The sequence below is a fragment of the Crocodylus porosus genome, unplaced genomic scaffold (genome assembly GCF_001723895.1).
Source record: "Crocodylus porosus isolate Cpor-Errol unplaced genomic scaffold, CroPor_comp1, whole genome shotgun sequence".
Lineage (NCBI taxonomy): Eukaryota > Metazoa > Chordata > Crocodylia > Crocodylidae > Crocodylus > Crocodylus porosus.
Window position 1 is genome coordinate 83,339,632 of NW_017728906.1, and position 7,177 is coordinate 83,346,808.

Below are 7,177 nucleotides of genomic sequence, written 5' to 3' on the forward strand. Positions count from 1 at the left end.
GCAGAGCCCGAGTATTACTAAAGCCATTCGCTGTTTAGGCACTGAAAAATACTTCAACGTAGTAGGCAGTGGGGATTCTAAATCAATCTATCCAATGATCTTTAATGTTGGGAAATATTTGGCACAACTTAATAAAGATGCTTTTTTTCCTCTTGAATGAGTACTGATCAGATATACCCAGCACAGGAAAACTCCATTGTGTTTCCTGAGTATATATCACCTTAGCTGATTCCTTTACCAGGACTGAACTGCAGGTTTAATTGGAATTACTAATGGGTAATATAAATGCAACTGAGCCAAAAAAGGTCTAGATAATAGTGGATTCCACCTTTCTTAAAAGCAAAATATATAGTGAGACATTTGTGCTACTCGTTGGTAGCAATGGTCCTATTCTCACTGAGAGGTTTTTTAATAGCTCCTGTATAGAAGTATAATTCCCACTCTAAGTACATGAGATTTGTGCTCTTAAACCTCATTGGTATTTCTGAAAATCCCACTTATTGCCTTATGTCATCCTTCTTCTTTACCTGCCTCTTAAGTACCCCTACACTGATAGATATCTATGTGCTCTATGCCTGAGGCATGGAATTATAGAAAAGGAAGATGGGAAGGGACATCATGAGGCCATCTAGTTCAACCCCTTGCTCAAGGCAGGATCATCCCTATCTAAACCATCCTAGACAAGTGTTTGTCCAAATTGTTCCCAAAAACCTTGCAGACAACCCTTTCAAGCAAATACCAGGTGCAATGTGCAAAATATCAGAAGCATCCTAACTAGTATTGGCACTGGATTTATGACCCAAATATTTTGTTCCAGGCAGACCCAAACCCTCAGACTGACCATTCAATAATAGGCAAATTTTATTGATACACAGTGATAGCAATAAGAACAATGCAAACAATTCTATATTTACCAGTCCCAGGGATCACAGAGTCAAGGTATGTCTGGTCAGTACACGATTTTCAATCTGAGGTTGCCTCTTGAATGCCAAAAGTCAGCAGGTTGGGTGGGTGAGACGGACTGGTGGTATGCCCTCTGTGCATGGTGGCCTCACATTCTCCTCTAGGGGAGCCTTTTCTCCTCTGAAATCCCTTCTTTTGTATTCCCCCCTGCCCCCGCAAATGACTCTTCATCTCTGGTATCTCACTGATTGGTCTCCCTGTGGTTGTCATGCTGTCCACTTTCTGTCCTGTCAGCATATCCCTTTGTTTTGAAAACCCACCACATGCATACATCCTAATTTGGGCTTTACTGGTCTTTTCCTAATTTGGTCTGTTCCCCAAAACTGGAAACCCAAGGGCTCTGCAGCTGGGCACTGTGACATGGTCAGTGCAGCAGGGTCCCTTATTCCATATTACAAAACAGTCTGGTACAGGACAGGTTTTCTCCCTGGATACCTCAAGGTGGTTGTCTTTTTCCAAGAGTGGTTGGTGGTCATTAATGATGTGCTCAGATTGGAGGCTGTAGGTGACAACTAGAGGGATTCTGTTGTCTGTCTCAAGGTTGGTATTGTAGAAGGTTGGAAAGGGGTTTGAGTTTGGCTTTTTTTATTTGAGTGGCTCCAGTTTTGGGATTGTATTGAAAGTGTAGGAATCCCTGCTCCAGATCTATAAGGTGTGCATCCTGGTAGGTGGGATCCAAGAAGTTATGACTGTAACATAGAGGTTGGCTGTAGACAATGGATCTAGTGGCATGCTTAGGCTGAAAACTTGTGGTGTGGTGGTTAGTAGGTTTCTGTTACAATGTGGTGGTGATATAGCCATTGAAACTTTCACCATGTTGTCTAGAAAATCAGTTTGTTGGAGAGAGTATTCCAGAGTTAGTTTGATAGAGAGATGGAAGTTGCTAAAGGGCACAGACAGAAGTGACAATTTTTGCCCAGTCTGGACACAGAAAGTGGTCTATAGCCATGACCAAACACAAGTGCATGGCTGCAGTCCACTTAAAAATAGCTGATTGGGCAAAAATTTGAACGTGCATTGCATGAGGATTTAGATGAAAACAATTTTAAAACATAGCATCTTCTGTAACTTCTGTCTACCTACCTGCCAGCTGTTTTTAAACTAGGAGGGGGATTTCAATCTGGGTTTTTTTCAGCCCCTCTGGAGGGTAGGGTGGATGCATCAGAGCCCCCTGGGGTAGGGGTGCTCCAGTGCAGCCACCCCACCCTCCAGCACTGGCTGGGAACCCCCTAGAATAAGCTCCCTGTGCTCCCTTTCCTCTGCTCATTTTGAAAATAAGGATAGGATGGGAGGGAGCAGGAGCTATTGCTAGTCGAAACTGGCCTCAGGGTTACAGCCAGCAGCTAGATTCCCCTCCCCCCTGAAATCAACATTGAACTTCTGCTTTGTTTGGGGGATCATTGTAACTTAGACCATTTCCTGCAAAGCATTCTGAATTACAGTGTGGGGCTACACTTCTGTCTGCACCCAAAGTCTACAAAGAAATTTCTCTAGGGATTACTTTCAATCTGTTCATACTCTGGTGATAGAAGTAGTGATAGACAGTACAATTTAGAAACACTCCCTGTAGTTTAGAGATACTCTCTAATGTAAAAGAGTTAAGAATTGAGAGATGGTCCTTCAGTTAGGTAGTAGCTGTTAGCTAGTTAAAGTCTGACCAAGGGTCAGCAGTGGTTACCTATTTCACAAAGAAGTTAATTGATTAGTTCTTCTCATTCATGTAGGGCTATGGTTGTTGAACCCAGTGATCACCACACATATGATGCATATGTCATCAGTGTACTTTAGGTATATCATGGGGATGAGAGGGCAGTTGCATCCAAAGCAGACTTCAAACAAATGTTATTTACTTCTATTCATTACAAGAAACTGGCTGATTTTTATTGATATGATACAAGTATGCAGTATATTTATTTTATTCCTCATTTGATCATCTCTACCATGATTTTGGGTACTGGAAAAAAACCCATTCTAAACAAGTTTTGATCCTTCTGCTCCATTCTGTCCAGTCATTAAAACTGAAATATCTGAAACAAGAAAAAAAGCTGAAGATTAAAAGACTGAAAAGCTCTTTATAAAATTAACTGATGAGATCTCCAGCAAACTGAAAATAAATTGTGCGTTCTATCCCCCATTTTCACAGGCTGGTGATATTTGCACATCTGGTCCCTCAGAGCCATACGGGGGCTGACATCCATGCAGGGGAAAAGTACTTAGCTTCAGAGCTATATTACCATCGGGTACTATCAATGTGCAGGAAAATCTGTTCACATAATAAATGTCCTTAGATAATCTTGGGGGCTCTATAATTTTAAAAAAACAACTGGGGTGCACTTATTAGTAACAGAGGAACAGGCAAAATGGTGGTTAGCACAGAAGGACTTGCTAATTGTAAGACATATGCAGATTAATATGAAATGGCTGTGCAGATGCTGTTATGCACTGGTGAGATGAAAAACATATGGAATGTTATGACACCAGTAAACCGTGGGCATGAGACGTAAAGACAACAGAGACAACTTGCTGCATATGAAGCAGAGTACGTAGGCATCATCACTTTCTGAAGGGAAATGGCTCAACAAATGCACACTAATCAGCACGGTGCTGCTAATGCTTTCCTGTCCATTCTCAGCCCATCATAAGCAATGCTGCATTTTTGTAGCATTCCTTTCTAATGGAGAACTGTATTTCCCAAGTTTCTAGGCTGGCATGTTACTGTAAGTGACAGGTGACAGGGTATCGGCTGCCTGATGGTCTGAAACATGACATTCATTTATTGTTTCTAACTTAATTGAGGATTCTTTACATCTTTATAGAAAAGGTGCTTCAGAAGTGCCAGTAAATATAAAAGGTTTATCTTCTTATTCTTCGCTGCTTCTTCAATGAGGGAACAGGGAGAAATATCAGAATTATCTTTAGGAAAAGCTGTTTAATAAAGCATTTTCCTTCCTCCTCAGAATAATAGCAATTTCTTCCTTCTCTTCCTACCTTAAAAGAGAAGCCCTACCACAAGTAGAGTGTTTGATATTCTTAAAAAAAAGAGATGAGTCAGGAACTGCATGAATTCCACTAGGGAGTAACGTTGCTAGTTTTGTATGGAAGATGCTCACGTGCTGTCCTGGTGGGCAGCAGTTAAAAGAAATGAACAAGGAGTACCTTCAAGACTGAAACAGTGCAAGAATTTAGTGAGGATAAAATAAATGAAGATAAATAGGATGCCTCAGAAATATTTACAGAAAAACATTTCATGGAAGACAGACACAAAAGATTAATTTCGGTTAATCTTAATCTATTTCTCAAATGTAATCCTTTATCAGTATTATCCCTTTAAAAAAGTACTGCAGATGTTTTACGCTAGCAGAGTTCAAAAAGGGTTTCTGTGAACAACTACTTTTTTTAGAAAAATGATGAATTATGCCTAAGCCACATTTTTTTCTACCTATCCAGATGTATAAAATGCTGATCACTAGGCTCAGTGCAATGAGAATTTCCAAGGTAGCCATTGCAGACTCGGGTACTCTTATGCAGGTAAACAGCTGAGGCAGAAAATGGAGCCAGCTAGGTGCTGTCTCCTCTGATGCCAGTGAAGCCATGCTCATTTTCACCAGCTGGGGATCTCTTCCTCTTCCCTGAATCACAGAGAGATTTGTCCCAGGATAGGAGAACCCCAGCCAGGTTGTCAAGCTGCTCTGTCCCACTGGAACTGCATGAAGCAACTTGGGAAGGACCAAGAATGTAGTACATAAACATAGGTTGTAAACACTTGCATCTTTGCTTATTGAACAGTTAAGTATCTTTGAATGATCTCCCACCACATACAAAGAGCCTTCATCCATTTTTCTAAGTGCTATTTATATCTTTGCTCCAAGGGCAGATTTTGACTGAAGACTGAGCCAGGGCAATTGCTACCAGTGTTAGCTTAGTCAGGATCTGAGCATCCTCACTGGAAAGCTATAACTTTTGACACCGTATCTTCACTATATCTGCACTGCACTCACTCAGATATGAATGGACATGTGGCTTGTCATACTGGGCATGTTTACACTATGCTGAATATTGTTAGGGAACACCCCAGTGAAAACTAAAACATAGCTGCTTTTTGGCTTGGTCAGTGCAACTCTCAGGCTCTCAATCTTGAGCAAGCTTATTGCTCAGCACAGCAACTACATTATGTTTTTTTCGTAGGGAGTGGGAGTCAGTGGACAGGGCATTTTTTCACAGAAGCACTCCCTAGTACACCCCAGCATAGTGTACATATGGCCTGTTGTTATTTCCTAGTCAATCGCATCAACTGTGGTAGAGCTTGTCTCTCCTTTGGGGTTTATTTTAGGAAGGCACTGGAGGACTATCAGCATTCTCACTACAAACTGGAAATCACAGCTCAGGTTCTAGCTGAAATCCCCAGTTGGGTAAGCTGCCTGGGCTTAAAATGCCTCCAAACCTGCTCAAAAGTTTTCTAATATGAATGGAAGAGAGGGTTGAGTTTAAACCTGTGATATGCCCAACATTACAGTGAAAACATGCTCATAGTTAAGTCATCTTTACGGTTCTTGCATCTTTCCATCCCTTCTTTTAAAAGAAGAAAGCCAGAGTTATGCACCTATGATTTAATGGATTTAGTTTGGAATTGAGCCAATTAAGAGACCATTAACTTCTGACTTCACAGTGACTTTACAGATCATGGCCCAAATCCTTTTTTACTTCAATGGCACTTGGATTGTACTTACATATCTAAGTACCATATGTGCTGCCCTGCTTAAGTCTCTAAAGAAAAAATTATATTGGACAAATTTTGTAAGGCCCCATAATAGACTTCAGAATACACCACAAAAACTGTCCAGGATGAAGAAGACCCACACACGTTTGGCATTTTTGATTTAACACTTTTCAAGGACTTGAGTGTGGAGGAACAGATCTACACTTGGGCTTGGAATAGACATTTAATTTGTCCATGGACAAGTTGTGCCTGTGTTTGTGTGTGATATTTTTGGAACAGAAATGTCTCAGGATTGGTATGTACACACATCACCCTTCTAATCAGGGTTTAGTCAGCAGCTAAATGCACTGCTGCTTTTTCTGCCATTGATTCAATGATATAATCCCATGATAACCATTCAGACACACTTTGCAATGTCCCAGACTTACCTGTTAGTACTTCTAAGCTAAGTACAGACAGCCAAAAAGCCCAAGGCTGAAGTGACTCAATCTTCACAGGTTAGTCTAAACTGCATAGATTGAACCAATAAGCAAGTGAACAGATATTCACTTTTGATTCCAGAAACGCAGCCACATGCCTGAAGTGGCCCAGGCCAGAAGCTGGGGGATGCTAGAGCATGCCTCCCTATTCAGCTGAAGAAGAGAGCTTGGGCCAAAGCTATCCCACCCACTCTGCAAGGTGGGGTCTGTGGGGGAGGTACAAGGCATCATGGGATGTGGAGGGACTGTGAATAATCTTGAATCTGGAGAGGAACTGGGACAGAAGTTCAATAAACTGATTTAACCAAAATCACTTAAGTCTGATACAACATTCATCCAGGTTTATCTTAAATTGGTTTCAGCCATTTTGAAAGTGGTTTATGTGCACTGAACTTCTGTCATGTTATAGATCTGAGTCAGTTTCTGATGACTTATACCTATTTCTGTGTAACTTCTGTCCCTAGCCCTTATTTCACAAACCTTCAGGATTTATCCCAAAACAACAGACACAAACATCTGAATGATCGCTTTTTCCTAAAATAAAATGGTTTATATAGGGACAAATGGACATCTATTTGTAGCCTTAGGCATCTAAGTAATACTTGCACCCAATTCTATTTCACCTCTTTCATGTAAGCTTTTTGGAGAACATCTCTTCTGAATTTGAGATTTTTGGTATGGTTTGGGTGGTTTGAAAGTGATGCGGACAAATACAAAAAGCAGAAATATACAACAAAACTAAATTCAAGTGAGCTGGGAAACTGCTAGGCATATATAAACAAGGTATTGGAATCTGATGAAACCTTCTTATACTCATTGTTATTCATTAAACAGATAGAAGGAGCAAAGTGAAATTCAGCAAATTTCCTGCCTGTACACACAAAGATATGATGTTCATAAATGGAAAGGTATACTCCTATTATGGGGTTCAAATTAAAAATAAATTAACCTGTCATTTTATATGCATAGACAAGAATTTAGGCACATAGGTAATAGAATTTAGTTGCACCCCCCCCCC

At 40.6% G+C, this 7,177-nt stretch overlaps 1 long non-coding RNA gene across 1 annotated transcript in view; it reads left to right on the plus strand.

Annotated features, from left to right (window-relative positions):
- The first annotated feature begins 1,561 nt into the window (after nucleotides 1-1,561).
- Nucleotides 1,562-7,177, plus strand: part of LOC109306024 — a 12,508-nt gene continuing 6,892 nt past the window's right edge. Inside the window, exons 1-2 of the long non-coding RNA XR_002099815.1 lie at nucleotides 1,562-1,645; nucleotides 4,037-4,051. This is a non-coding gene — a long non-coding RNA (uncharacterized LOC109306024). The remainder of the gene's footprint in view (nucleotides 1,646-4,036; nucleotides 4,052-7,177) is intronic.